This window comes from Palaemon carinicauda, chromosome 10 (assembly GCF_036898095.1).
Source record: "Palaemon carinicauda isolate YSFRI2023 chromosome 10, ASM3689809v2, whole genome shotgun sequence".
NCBI lineage: Eukaryota > Metazoa > Arthropoda > Malacostraca > Decapoda > Palaemonidae > Palaemon > Palaemon carinicauda.
The window spans coordinates 16,871,007-16,886,006 of record NC_090734.1 but is presented as its reverse complement, the minus strand read 5'-3'; the positions used below and the strand labels follow the sequence as shown (position 1 = coordinate 16,886,006).

Here is a 15,000-nt window from a genome sequence, read left to right as displayed (position 1 = left end):
ATTAGTTCACCAGACTTTCAACTGGGCTCCACAAGGCAATAGGAGCGTTGGTGGACCCATACCTACATGGCTGAGGACTATGAAGCGTGAAGTAGGAGATGACGAATGGTGAAGTATTGATTTGAAAGCTTAAAATAGGCCTAGGAAGAAATGATGATGATGGTAGTGATGGGGGATTTTATACTTGAATACAACAACAACAAAACCATACTTAGATACGACTACAACAACAAATGCAGCCGTTTGTATCCAGTGCAGGGCAAAGGCCTCAGACATGTCAATTCATGTCTGGGGTTTGGCTATTTTCATCACCACGCTGGCCAGTGCGGATCAGTGATGGTGAGAGACCTTAGTTTGATGGCTCACAGCAAACCAACCTAGTATGGGTAGCCCTGACTAGTGCAACGTTGTTAAAGTATCCCCGCACTGAAAGGGGTACTTAAATACACCTAGACATATATTCATGCATAAAGAATGATTTATTGTCCCCTTGCTTTGGTTTTGAAGTACAAGGAAAATTACCTCATTGATTTCTTACTCAAATAAGAAATAAAACTTGAGTATAGATGTGTATTTCAAATGGCTTCCTTTTAGAGAGATTCGCCATAACATTGTACCTGGAACCACAATTTTTGTTAACAATGTAAACAAATTGAAACTTATGATAAAGAAACCGTAATTACCTCCGCCAACAAAGATGGGAGGAGGTTATGTTTTCATCCCAGTCTGTCCGTTTGTCTGTTTGTTTTGTTTGTTTGTTTGTGAACAACTTTCGGTTAACAATTATACGCTCTGAGAGGAGTGAAACTTTTAGGGATTAATTGTTATGCCGAGACCTTGAAGGGATTCGATTTTGAAAGTCCTAGGTCAGAGGTCAAGATCAAGGTCGATAAAAGGTTGACCGAATTAACCCTATTCTTAACCCTAAGTTCGTACATGGATGTCACACAGACTTCAAATACGCCTACAGTCTAAATTGATTTTGAGAAAGGCAAGCTGGTTTCGAAAAATAAGCTGCCGTAGCGGAGGTCTGCACTCTCGGAGTGCTAATCTAGTTGACTTTAGATTTTTCATTTTGTCAAGTTTGTTGTGGCAGGATTGGTCGAGTTAGAGGTGGGGGGGGGGGGGAATTAAAACAAAATTGAGTAGTATTAAATATATCTAGTTTTGGTATCTTTAAATATTTCTATTTTCAAAAAGGTGCATTTTTTCTCGTTTAGATAAGAAATGTATTAGGTTACCAGAAATTATATAACTAATTTCAATATAATTTTGGTTGTTAGGTTTTTTCAATCTTGATGTAGTTTTGGTTAGGTTAATTTTTAATAATGTAATTTTGGTTATTATAAAATTTTCTTCCTTTTAATGTAATTTTGGTTATTATATAATTTTCTTCCTTTTAATGTAATTTTGCTTATTATATAATTTTCTTCCTTTTAATGTAATTTTGGTTATTATATAATTTTCTTCCTTTTTAATGTAATTTTGGTTATTATATAATTTTCTTCCTTTTAATGTAATTTTGTTTGTTGGGTTGTTTTCTTCATTTTGATGTAATTTTGGTTATGTTGTTTGATGAAATTTTTAAGCAATGCTTAATTGAAGGCTGATAACTGTTAATCATTAAATCGTAAAGAATTGAAAATATCGACGAAATTATAAAAATTATCAAATATATCTTAATGAAATATATGATCAAATCTTTAAGAGAAATAATTGTTCAAACTAAGAACAAAAATATTCTATTAATTTCTTAATTATTTAATGTGGAAACAAAGAAACCTAAACAAAATAGGAAACCAGGAGATATAAAGTAAGAAAAAATTAAAAACTTTTTTATCCCTGAAATTAAATATTCTAAAAAGGAGTTCATCTTTAAGGACTCGCAGGTAAACTCATCCCGTTCTAATTGAGTCAGATTATCAAACCTATCGAGGTGGAAGCGTCCAGTCACTCGCAAATTTCACACTATTATTATTATTATTATTATTATTATTATTATTATTATTATTATTATTATTATTATTATTATTATTATTATTATTATTATTATTATTATTATTTTTTTTTTTTTTTTTTTTTGGACGTTGAAAACTTATTTTCTAATTTCCTGGATAATTCCTTATCAGGTGCGAAGAAGGAGGTCCTATATATTATTCAGATTTTTTAGTGGTGTGACTAAACAGATACACGCACATACACAATATATATGCGTATATATATGTATATATATGTATGTATTATATATATTTATATATTTTATATATATATATATATATATATATATATATATATATATATATATATATATATATATTTATATATTTATATATATATATATATATATATATATATATATATATATATATATATATATATATATATATATATATATATATATATATATATATATATTTATATATGTATATATTTATATATATATATATATATGTATATATATATATATATATATATATATATATATATATATATATATATATATATATATATATATATATATATATATATATATATATATATATATATATATATTATATATATATATATATATATATATATATATATATATATATATATATGATAAATATTGCACTTTTGGACGTGTATTTAATGTTCGAATAAACCATCCATTTTAATACCTTAATATTTGGATTCTCTCTTATACCTCGGGATCAGAGACCCAAGGCGGAACCATTCAAAGACATAAAGACAATAGCTTCAGGCCGGTCAGGGAATCAAACCCTGGTCCAGAAAGCTGGCATGACAGTGACAATACTATTTGGCTATATATATGTATATATATATATATATATATATATATATATATATATATATATATATATATATATATATATATATATATATATAAGTCGTAGGTTAGTCAGGACACCAGTTACCCGTTGAGATACTACCGCCAGAGAGTTATTGGGTCCTTAGACTGGCCAGACAGTATTACATTGGATCCCTCTCTCTGGTTATGGCTCACTTTTGATTTACCTACACAGACACCGAATAGTCTGGCCTATTCTTTCCACATTCTCCTCTGATCTCATACACCTGACAACACTGAGATTACCAAACAATTCTTTATCGCTCAAGCGGCTAACTACTCTACTGTTCTGTAGTTGTCCAGTGGCTACTCTCCTCTTGGTAAGGGTAGAATAGACCCTTTGGCTATGGTAAGTAGCTCTTCTAGGAGAATGACATTCCAAGATCAAACCTTAGCCTCTGTACTATGGACTTCCAATGTTTTGGTTTCTCTTGCTTTAGAGTATACTCGGGCACACTTTTCTCTCTTATTTCTCTTTCTTTTGTTTTTTTAATGTATCGTTACTGTTCCTTTTTCTTTTTCTTTTCTTTTTATGTATTTCGATTGTTTATTACTTCTCATATAAGTTTATTTCCTTATTTCCTTTCCTCCTTTGGCTATTTTTACCTGTTGGAGCCCTTGGCCCTATAGCATCTTGCTTTTCCAATTAGGGTTCCAGTTTAACGCGTAGAAAAAAGATATATATATATATATATATATATATATATATATATATATATATATATATATATATATATATATATATAGATATATATATGTATATATATATATATATATATATATATATATATATATATATATATATATATATATATATATATATATATATATATATATATATGTATATATAAAGAGAGAGATAGATTGATTTAATCATACAGTATATATATATATATATATATATATATATATATATATATATATATATATATATATATATATATATATATATATATATATATATATGTATATATAAAGAGAGAGATAGATTGATTTAATCATACAGTATATATATATATATATATATATATATATATATATATATATATATATATATATATATATATATATATATATATATATATATATATATATATATATATATATATATATAATGTATGTATGTATGTAAATATGTGTGTATTCATTATATGTATGCATATATATATAAATATATATACTGTATATATATATATATATATATATATATATATATATATATATATATATATATATATATATATATATATATATATATATAAATTTATTTATCTATTTATCTGACGCATTCATAAAAAAATATATAAGTAAATAAATGAATATATATATATATATATATATATATATATATATATATATATATATATATATATATATATATATATATATATATATATATATATATATATATATATATATATATATATATATATGCATGCACTCACATACACACATACATACACGCATCAAAAGTACTTTCATTTTTTCTGCTCTGTCGCAGACCGAAATGATTTTTTTTTTTTTTCATATGAGTGACGCCTTTTCAAGCGTCGGTCCATCCCCGACTTGACATATATTTCAAATCGACACTGAATCAAAGATTTCAATATTAAATTAATATTTTTTTTTTCGAATACCTGAAATACTAGAACAAAATGCAGCTGACGCTTTATGATGGACGTTGATTGCAATGCATTACATCCTGGAATTTAATTTTTTTTTCTTTTAATAGTTTTTTGAGTAACCTTTGGGCTTTCTTAAACAATGATGTTAGGGAGAATGTATTGAAATATATTTACTTTTCATAAGAGGAGTTTTTTCGTTAAGGATATAGTGAATATCAATGTTTTATTTGGTATTTCATTATAAGGAATATATTGGAGTATGTACTATGCCTCAGTTATAAGAATACATAGCAATATATTGGAGTATGTGCTATGCTTTAGGTATAAGAATATATAGTAATATAATGCAGTATATACTATGCCTCAGTATGCAGTCTACATTGGAAGATTCGCTGATTGAAGATCTTTTATGCTGTTCATAGGAAACTTCTGTTAACTTTTTAATGTTTTTTATTGATTATTTATTAGATATTTTACTGTCCTTTTTTCATCCTTCATGATTTGAATTTAGTTTTAATTATTTGATTTAATTTTTATTTATTTTTTAATCTAATTTCATTTTTCATGATTGAGGTTTAGCGTTCATAATTTCATTTGATCATATATGAATTAATTTTTTCACTCTTTATTATTATTATTATTATTATTATTATTATTATTATTATTATTATTATTATTATTATTATTATTATTATTATTATTAGCTAAGCTACAATCTTAGTTGGAAAAGCAGTATACTATAATGTGATTTAATTTTTATTTCAGTAATATTTAATCTTCATTAATTGATTTTATATTATATTAAATAATGTCTTTCTTCATAATGAGATTTATCATTCATTAATTAATTTTATCCTTCTTAGATTAACATTTTTCCTCCACGGTGTGATTATTAATTGACTATTATTTCATTGTCATTGCTTAATTAATTCCTCCTATACTACATTTTTTCATCATGATATTGTCTCATCCTTCAAAAATATTTTTTTTTTTTTCACTTTCCATGAATAAATTTTATCTTTCTTGAATTAAATTTCATCCATCATAAGATATTTTCATATTAAATAATTTAAAATGATTTTTATAATAGGTACTGTAGTCTCATTCTTCGAGAATTAAATATTCATCGATCATAAATTACGTTTTTCCCCCTTAGAGTTATTTACTCCTCATGAATTAATTGTAACCTTCATTAATAAATCCAATCTTTAAAATTTAACTTCAAACTTTTGTTTATTCTTTTATCAATAAACTGAAGACAATAAATTTTCCACGCAATGCGATAAGCTCTGGTTTATGAGATCATAAAATCGGTGAGCTTCTATTTGTGAGATCATAAAATCGATGGCCTTTTGTTTATGAGATCATGAAATCGGTGAGCTTTTCATTGTGAGATAATAAATAGGTGATATTTTTTATGCGAGATAATAAAATCGATGAGCTTTTATTTGTGAGATGATAAAATCGGTTTTCTTTAGTTTGTGGAATAATAAAATCGGTGAACTTTTGTTAAGTGAGATTGTAAAATCGGTGAGTGTTTGTTTATGAGATAATAAAGTAAGTGAGATTTTGTTTGTGAGATAATAAAACTGGTGAGCTTTTTTGTGAGATAATAAAATAGGTGAACTTTTGTTTGTGAAATAATGAAATTGTTGAGCTTTTGTTTGTGAGATAATGAAATCGGTGAACTATTGTTTGAGATAATAAAATCGGTGAGATTTTGATTGTGAGAATAAAATTGGTGATTTTTTTATGAGATAATAACTTCAATGAGCTTTCGTTTGTGAGAAAATAATATCTGGGAATATTTGTATATGAGATAATAAAATCAGTTAGCTTTTGTTTGTTAGATAATCGATTTGGTGAACTTTTGTTTGTGAGATAAATTCAGTGAGCTTTTGTTTGTGAGATAAAATGGGTAAGTTTCTGTTTGTGAGGTAATAAAAGTGGCTATGATAATGTTTAGATGTATATTTATCCAGTGTAACCTATCAAAACAGAGACATTTATTTACATTGCTGACCCTGCCTGGTAGCCTCTGCTCATTTCTCCCGTGGGATGTGCTCTCTCTCGCTAATGTGGGTCTCGCTGCATCTATAGTTGGATATCCAGGAACCGTCAAAAGGTTAGCATCGGTGCGTCTGAGTTATTTGAAATGGTTTGATCCTATGGAGAGAGTGGAAGTAAAGTGGAAGTTAATTTGTTTATTATTTACAGTATGTGCATATGTTCAATTGTCATGCACCGGGGCTAATTCTATTAGGAGAATTAACGTATTATTATCTATTAATTATATATATATATATATATATATATATATATATATATATATATATATATATATATATATATGTGTGTGTGTGTGTGTGTGTGTGTGTGTATATATATATATATATATATATATATATATATATATATATATATATATATATATATATATATATATATATATATATATATATATATATATATATATATATATATATATATAAATATATATATATATATATATATATATATATATATATATATATATATATATATATATATATATATATATATATATATATAACGGATTTTGAGCGAAGCGAAAAATCTATTTTTGGGTGAGATGGCCATGTCGTCCTGATGGAAGTTCCTATAGGGTAGCTTCCTAGGGTATATTACAACTACGGCGATATTCCCAGAGAATTTACCTTAAGGTACCAGAATTCTAACTCCTGGAGCGAGTATCCCTCGTGAAAGGGATATCGCGACATATCAGAGGACGTATTCTTGACACGCCACATGGCAATCTACACCCCGAACAGAGATTACTTATCGCAGGGGTCAATTGGCAAGAAACGAAATCGGGAAAGAAAAAGGGGGAGCCGCTCCCAAGGCTCCCTATCTCCCGTTTCGTAAGCGTGCCTGGCGCCAATCCTGGCGCCATCTGTATTCCTTGTAGCGTACACGAGGTGCTACAGATACTGTATGTAGGGAGGGGTCCTACAGCCCTTTTTTAGAAAGGGGAGGGCGGGTCCATCAGGACGACATGGCCATCTCACCCAAAAATAGATTTTTCGCTTCGCTCAAAATCCGTTTTTTGGGCTCAAGCCATGTCGTCCTGATGGAAGTGTACCAGAGCATTACTGTATCTGTGGATTCTCAGAACGTGCCGTACTCCCCGGAAGTAATTTTTCCCCGGTCGACTAGACCTAGAGACCTAAGATGTTACCGTTATACATCTTTTCAGCTAACTATAAACCATGTTAGAGCTTCCTGCCCCCTACAGGGAAGAGTCCTACTGGACTCTGGGAAAGTCTCGAAGAGTACATATACCTATGTATGAATACCAGGCAAGCTAATATAGTGGTCTCACCCTATATTAAGTAAAGCATAGTTTGTAAAGAACCACTGCGTCAATATGAAATATCGACCAGTTATCCGCACAATACTTGTATTGGACAAAGGTTTATATCCGCATAGGAAGAAACTAGTAAAACCGCCCTCGTCCCCTTATGGGACGGAGTTCTCCCGTTAAGGGAATCATAAACCAATGCAACATAGCTTGCATAAAGGAACAATTCTATTAGAATTATCCCAGATAAGGTACATAGAATGAATGCTCAATTATACCAATAAATTGACACAGGTGAAAGAGATGCAAGGTTCTCAAGAACAAGTTTATTGACAGACAATAAATAGACAGGTTAACAACAATTATATATATATATATATATATATATATATATATATATATATATATATATATATATATATATATATATATATATATATATATATATATATATATATATATATATATATATATATATATATATATATATATATATATATATATATATATATAAGAAGAGGATAACCCAAAACATTAAGCATAAGTATGATAGTAAACAGAACTTGTTTATCTGAAAGAAAAAACATTAAATGCCACTTTTTAAGATACCGAGGTATCAAAGTCATAAAAGTCTGTATTACAAATCAATCACATTAGCGTTAGAAACGCTCGGCACACATGTCTGCACTTATGCTAGGTTCACCTTTGGAAATGGAACAGTCTATATGGGCAACTCAGTGCCCTCATTTAGTTTGTAGTACAGTATGTAACTACACACTCACCCTGGAATTAATCGTCCCAATTAAAACCACTGTTCCTCGCAGAGTTAAACAGTAGGGTTAACAACGCGACCCACTGCTACCACAGATCTCTTTAGTTCCTCTACTTGCTTCGCATAGTGGCGAAAGAAAACTCTGGAAGACTTCCAGCCAGTGTATGAACGGAGATGTTCAAAATCCATACAATTAAAGAAATTTAAGGATGAGGCTACTTTCCTCGGATCGTGACCTGCGGGTGTACTGTCAGGATCCGCTCTGCGAATAAAATATGTGATTTTCGCTCTGAGTTGATTCAGAGATAAATTTGAGCCTGATGTTTCTCCCCTGAATAGTTGACCACCCCTGAAGTCTGAAGTTCTATGAAGATAGACCTTTAGGCATTCTACTGGACATAGAGATGCATCTTCTTTCAGAGGGCAGATTCTCCAGGGACCCCACCTGTTGGTGGGTAACTCATTCTTGGCGAGAAACGTAGGATCCGGAAACAGGTTCAGTTCTCCCCCATCCAGGAACTGAACACGACCTGCCTCTCTCGAGAGGGCTACGATCTCACTAACCCTGGCCCCGGACGCGAGTGCAAATAGGAAAATAACTTTTTGTGTCAAATCCTTTAACGCACACTCTTCATTGCTCAACAGAGAAGCGAAATGAAGAACTTTGTCTAAAGACCATGAAATGGGCTTTGGAGGTGCTGAAGGTCTGAGCCTAGCGCAGGCTTTCGGAACTTTATTAAAGATCTCGTTACCTAGGTCGACCTGGAAGGCATATAGAATGGGTCTTGTCAAAGCAGACTTACACGCTGAAATCGTGTTAGCCGCCAACCCTTGACCATGGAGGTGGATGAAGAAAGATAAGCAGAAGTCTGTCGAGATCTCCTGCGGATTCTTCGCCTTGACAAAGGCCACCCATTTTCTCCAAGATGACTCATATTGCCTTCTAGTAGATTTGCACTTATATTCCTCTAGGAAGTCTATGCTGGCTTTCGAAATCCCGAAACGCTTTCTCACCGCTAGGGAGAGAAAATCATGAGCTGCAGGGTCCGGGTTTTCTGTAATGAAGCGCAGACAGTCGACTTCTGGACTCGCTGGGTCAGAACTGGATGTGGTAGCGGTACAAACTTCAGCTGTAGTTCCAATGCCAGGGGGAACCACATGCTGTTCGGCCACTTGTGGGCCACTATTGCCGCTACCCCCTTGAAGGATCTCAGTTTGTTGAGGACCCTCAACAGAAGGTTGTGAGGAGGGAACAGATAAATCCTGGACCATCTGTTCCAGTCGAGGGACATCGCGTCCACTGCTTCCGCTAAGGGGTCCTCGTACGGGGACACGTACAGGGGCAACTTCTTGTTGTCTTTCGTCGCAAAGAGGTCTATCTGCAGTTCTGGGACTTGATTCAGAATGAAGGAGAATGATCCTGCGTCTAAGGACCATTCCGACTCTATCGGTGTGAACCTGGATAGAGCGTCCGCTGTCACGTTGCGGACTCCTTGAAGGTGAACTGCCGACAGGTACCACTTCTTCTTTTCCGCCAATCGGAAAATGGCCAACATCACCTGGTTGAGAGGTGGTGACCTCGATCTTTGTCGATTCAAGCATCTCACAACTACCTCGCTGTCCATCACCAACCTTATGTGGATCCAGTGACGCGGGGAGACTTTCTTTAAGGTAAGGAGCACTGCCATAGCTTCTAGAAAGTTTATGTGAAAGGTCTTGAATAGCTTGGACCAAGTCCCCTGGACTTTTTTCCGATGAGAGTGACCTCCCCATCCCTCCTTTGAGGCGTCTGAGTGAATCGTCACCGACGGGGGAGGTGGCTGAAGAAGAACCGACTTCTTTAGATGTTTGGCTTGGGATCAAGGCCTGACAAGAGTACGTAGCCGAAGCGGAACTGGTCCTCTCAGATCTCTTCGTGCGTTTGATGCATAACTTCTCCAAACTCCGGTTGCATCCTTTAGCTGTGCTCTTAGCACTGGGTCTGTCACCGAAGCAAACTGGAGAGAGCCCAGTACCCTCTCCTGTTCGCGTCTTGATATCCTTTCGGAATCTAGAAGTCTCTTGACAGAACCCGCTATCTCCTTCCTTTTCTTCGCCAGGATAGAGAAACGGTGTGACAAAAGGTCCCAGTGGATTCCCAGCCACTGGAACTTTTGAGATGGAGAAAGTCGAGACTTTTTTCTGTTGATCTTGAAGCCTAGGTACTCTAGGAACTGGATCACTTGACTGGAAGCTTGCAAGCATTCTGTCTCGGATGCTGCCCACACCAACCAGTCGTCTAGGTAGGCTACTACCTGAATTCCCTTTAGGCGTAATTGTTTGAGAGCTGCGCTCGCAAGCTTCGTGAAAATCCTTGGGGCTATGTTTAGCCCGAATGGCATGGCTCTGAAGGCGTATAGTCTTCGTTGTAGCCTGAACCCTAGGTAGGGGGAGAGTCGACGGCTGATTGGAATGTGCCAATAGGCATCTGACAAGTCTATAGAGACGGAATATGCCCTCTTGGGCAGTAAGGTCCTTATGTGTTGCAGTGTTAGCATTTTGAATTTGCAACTCACTATGAACTTGTTGAGTGGCGACAAGTCCAGAATGACTCTGAGCTTTTCCGAGTCTTTCTTGGGAACACAAAACAGCCTCCATTGGAATTTGATGGACTTCACCTTTCGGATCACATTTTTCTCCAACAGTTCTTGAACGTACTCCTCCAGAACGGGGGTGGAGTGTTGGAAAAACCGAAGGCACGGGGGTGGAGTGCTGTACCAGCTCCAGCCCAGTCCATTCTTGAGTAGGCTGTGGGCCCAGGGATCGAAGGTCCATCGATCCCAAAATTTCAGAAGTCTCCCTCCTACCGGTATCATCTCACTTGGACTGCTGTCCTGAGGTCTTGCCTCCCTGACCACGACCACCCCTGAATCCCCTTCCCCTTGAGGGGCGCCTAGACGAGCCTCTGGCTGCTCCTCTAGGCTTTGCTCGAAAGGAAGAAGACTGCCCTTCGAACGTTGGGGTGAATGCCGTGGACTGTGTCGACACAGCCTGGGGTACCCACTGAAAAGTGGTCGGGGTTTGTGCCACCATCTGGGGCACTAGAGGCAATGGCAATTGCAGTTGCTGTTGCTGTCTAAAAGGCTTGGCTGGCCGAGACGGTAGCCTAGTCCTCACAGTCTTCCTCTTTGGTTGAGGACCCTCATCCGGGGAAGACTTTCTTTTGATAGCCAGGCCCCACTTCTGGAGAAGGTTTCTATTCTCCAAGGCGGCCTTATCAACAACTTCTTTGACCAATTCGCTAGGGAAAAGGTCTTTGCCCCAAATATTGGAGGAGATTAGTTTCCTTGGCTCGTGCCTCACCGTAGCCGAGGTGAACACGAACTCCCTACAAGCTCTCCTTGCCTTGACGAAGCCATAAAGGTCCTTCGGCACTGTGGCCAGATGAGTCTTGGCCACCACCATGAACATTTCATGGACCTTGGGGTCACTTGCCATCGTCTCAAGAGTAGTCTGAAGAGACATTGAGGCTGCCAGTCTTTCTTTTGTCTCGAACTCTCTTCGCAAAAGAAAGTCAGACAGCTTAGGGAGGTCCTCGCCGAACTGACGTCCGGCAATATCAGCCTCCAACTTTCCAACTGAGAACGTAAGATGGACGTCCTTCCAGTCTTTGTGGTCCATAGGCAGGGCCAGCGACAAGGGTTTACACTCCTCCAGGGAGGGGCAAAGCTTGCCGGCCTCGACTGCTTTTAGTACAGCCGCAAACCCTTTCTGTAAAAAGGGGAAGGCTCTAGCAGGCGAGGACACAAAGGAAGGAAGCTTCTTGCTCAATGCACCTACCTTTAAGTTAGAGAAGCCCCTCTCTTTCATCGAGGATGAAAGTAGAGCTTGAGCCTTAGCATGGTCCATCACTATGACCTCCTTCGGCTCTGTCTCCTCCTTTGAAGCTGGTTCCTTCCTCAGCCAGACATAACAGTCCGGATATGATGCCTTGCTGGGCCAGAATTCCACCTCCTCCAGGGGAACTGAGCCCAGCTTATCCGAGATGACGATCTTTCCAGTCGTCATCGGCATGTGCTCAGCATACCTCCATGGGTTAGCATCTGAGCACAAGGGAAGGTCTTTCACATTGAGCCTTTTCTGGGGCCCATGTGATTCTGCAAGGCACTGCATCCGCAGTTCCATTGCAGCCGCAGTTCCATTGCAGCCGCCGCCTTCTGATTCTCCTTCTGCATTTGTTGGATCATTCCAACAATAGAAGATAGGGCCTGTCCCAGCTCTACTGGGAGACCAGCCGATGTTGAGGGAATAGGCTCCGGAATCTGAACCGGAGTAGCCGACACCTCGTCGACTTCTTCCTCTACAACGTCTGGGGCTTGAACTTCATCCTGGGCTTCTGCCAGGAGGTCTTCCTCCAGACGCTCGTCCACGTCAGACATCCTGTCATCTAACTGGATGTCTTGCATCGCGACCGCGACTTCAGCATCCACCTGGATCTGAACTTGAGGGATCTCCTCTTGAGGCTGGGGAATCACTGCATCAGCTGATGCCTTAGGGAAAAGATACGCCCTCATCTTCTCACTTGGAAGATAAGGTCCAGAGGTGTTCTTTTGGAAGCCCCTTACCCAGGTACGAAGCTTCTCCCTTGCTATATCCCTTGATTCCGCCGTCCTAGGGGAATCAAAGGCCTCAGTAATCAGGTTAGTGCACACAGTACATACCTGAGGGTCCCAATACCGGAGATCATCCTTGGAGACAGCGCATGCTGCGTGTCTCCTACAAAACTCATGTCCGCAGAGGTTCTTGCTGCGGACGTTGCAGAAAACACTTCCGCACTTCGGAGGGTCCTCCTGTAAAGAGAAGAAATTTCCATGAGTATCAAGTGAACTATGTATCACTGGATATGCATAGTATAGCATAACAATTCAGAAAGGAAAGACACACACTTGTGTTTCCCTCATAACCCATTGTTGCAGCCTTCCAGATAATAAAATCGAATGGTTAAACTCTTCTAGAGTAACCAATGCAAAGTTTCCAGATGAAACAGGTGGAGCTCACACCTAAGCAATGATTTTAAAATCCTGGATAATAGACAGGAAAGAACTCACTTTCCTATCTGTAGGGCAACAGCAAAGGGCTGTGCAAGAAAACACAAAAGTGTTAGAACACACAGTGCTGTACCAAAACCCATACTATAGTTTTCTTCTTACAGTATCTGTTATACTGAAGAATACTGGTACAGTATAGGAGGTTATGTGCCGGCCGGCACACACCATAACTAGCTTTAAAGTATACTACTTAACAGCTATAAGGCGGCAGAACGCTGGTTCAAATGCATGTGCCGGCCGGCAGTAACTGCCGGCCGGCAACAGCCAATGTCGGTCGGCAATGACTGCTGACCGACCACTACACAAGGTAGTACCCGGCTGCCGGCCACACTCTTGGCGACCGGCAGACAAGGGCTGACATTAGCCGGCCAGCAAAGGTACAGGACCGATGCTAGCCGGCAGCAAAAGAACCAGAGGACTACAACTGCCCGGCTGCCGGCCTCATAGGCCGGCAGCCGGGTCGGGTACAGCACTAGAAGAAAAACAGAATGGATGCCGGGATAAGAGTGTACACTACCTCCAAGCCCGGCAATCTGAAAGAGTGCATATAAGGAAGGGGAGAATCTAATTCAGGCTTCCTGACCAATGCCGTCTGACTCTGCAGGCAGGCATGGATGAGGGACCAAGGGAGGTCCGGGCAGCACTCAAAACAGAAGACCCTTGCCGGCCAGCAGCTCTACCGGCCGGCAAGGGACTGAGTCAATTCCACATCCTAACCTATTCTAGGTCCAGATGTAGAATGACGTACAGTACTGTAATGGCTAGACCATTACAGAGATAGAGATGGAAGGGACAAAAGAGGGTCCTACCAACCTTGCTTTAGTGACGGATCACCCGCAGCCAAGAAACTCATCTTAGCCTAAGGGAGATCCAAGGCGGGAGGCCAGCAATACTTGCCAGCTCCCAGAGCACCAAAGCAAGGAAGGTGTTGCTACTCCCAGGGGAAGAAACTTATCCTCCCCCGAGAACAGCAACAAGGACTAGTCTGGTAGATCACAAAAGAAGGAATCATCTCGTACAGAAACCTTCGGTAGTGACCTAAGGAGGCTAAGCCTCCTATGTCTGTGTCAGGCCAGCGAGGGAGACTCTACCCCAAGCCAGACAAACACAGACTCAGACTAAAAAACTCTGTTGTTCTGTCCCTCTTTGAACCAGACTTACTGGAACAGGAAGGTACAGTAACACCCCAGTATAGTTTTATCGAAAATTAATTCAGATAAACCACTTAGGGATAAGCCCAAGGCTTAAACAGAGGGAAAGGGATTGCATACCTTCTCCGAAGAAAAGAAAGCAACCGGGGAGTATGGGAAAGTATACTAAGGCTC

The 15,000-nt window shown here is 37.3% G+C and overlaps 1 protein-coding gene across 1 annotated transcript in view; it reads right to left on the bottom strand.

Moving 5' to 3' along the window:
- LOC137647862 (uncharacterized) overlaps positions 1-15,000 on the bottom strand; it is an 854,937-nt gene that overhangs the window by 211,886 nt on the left and 628,051 nt on the right. The window lies entirely within an intron of this gene.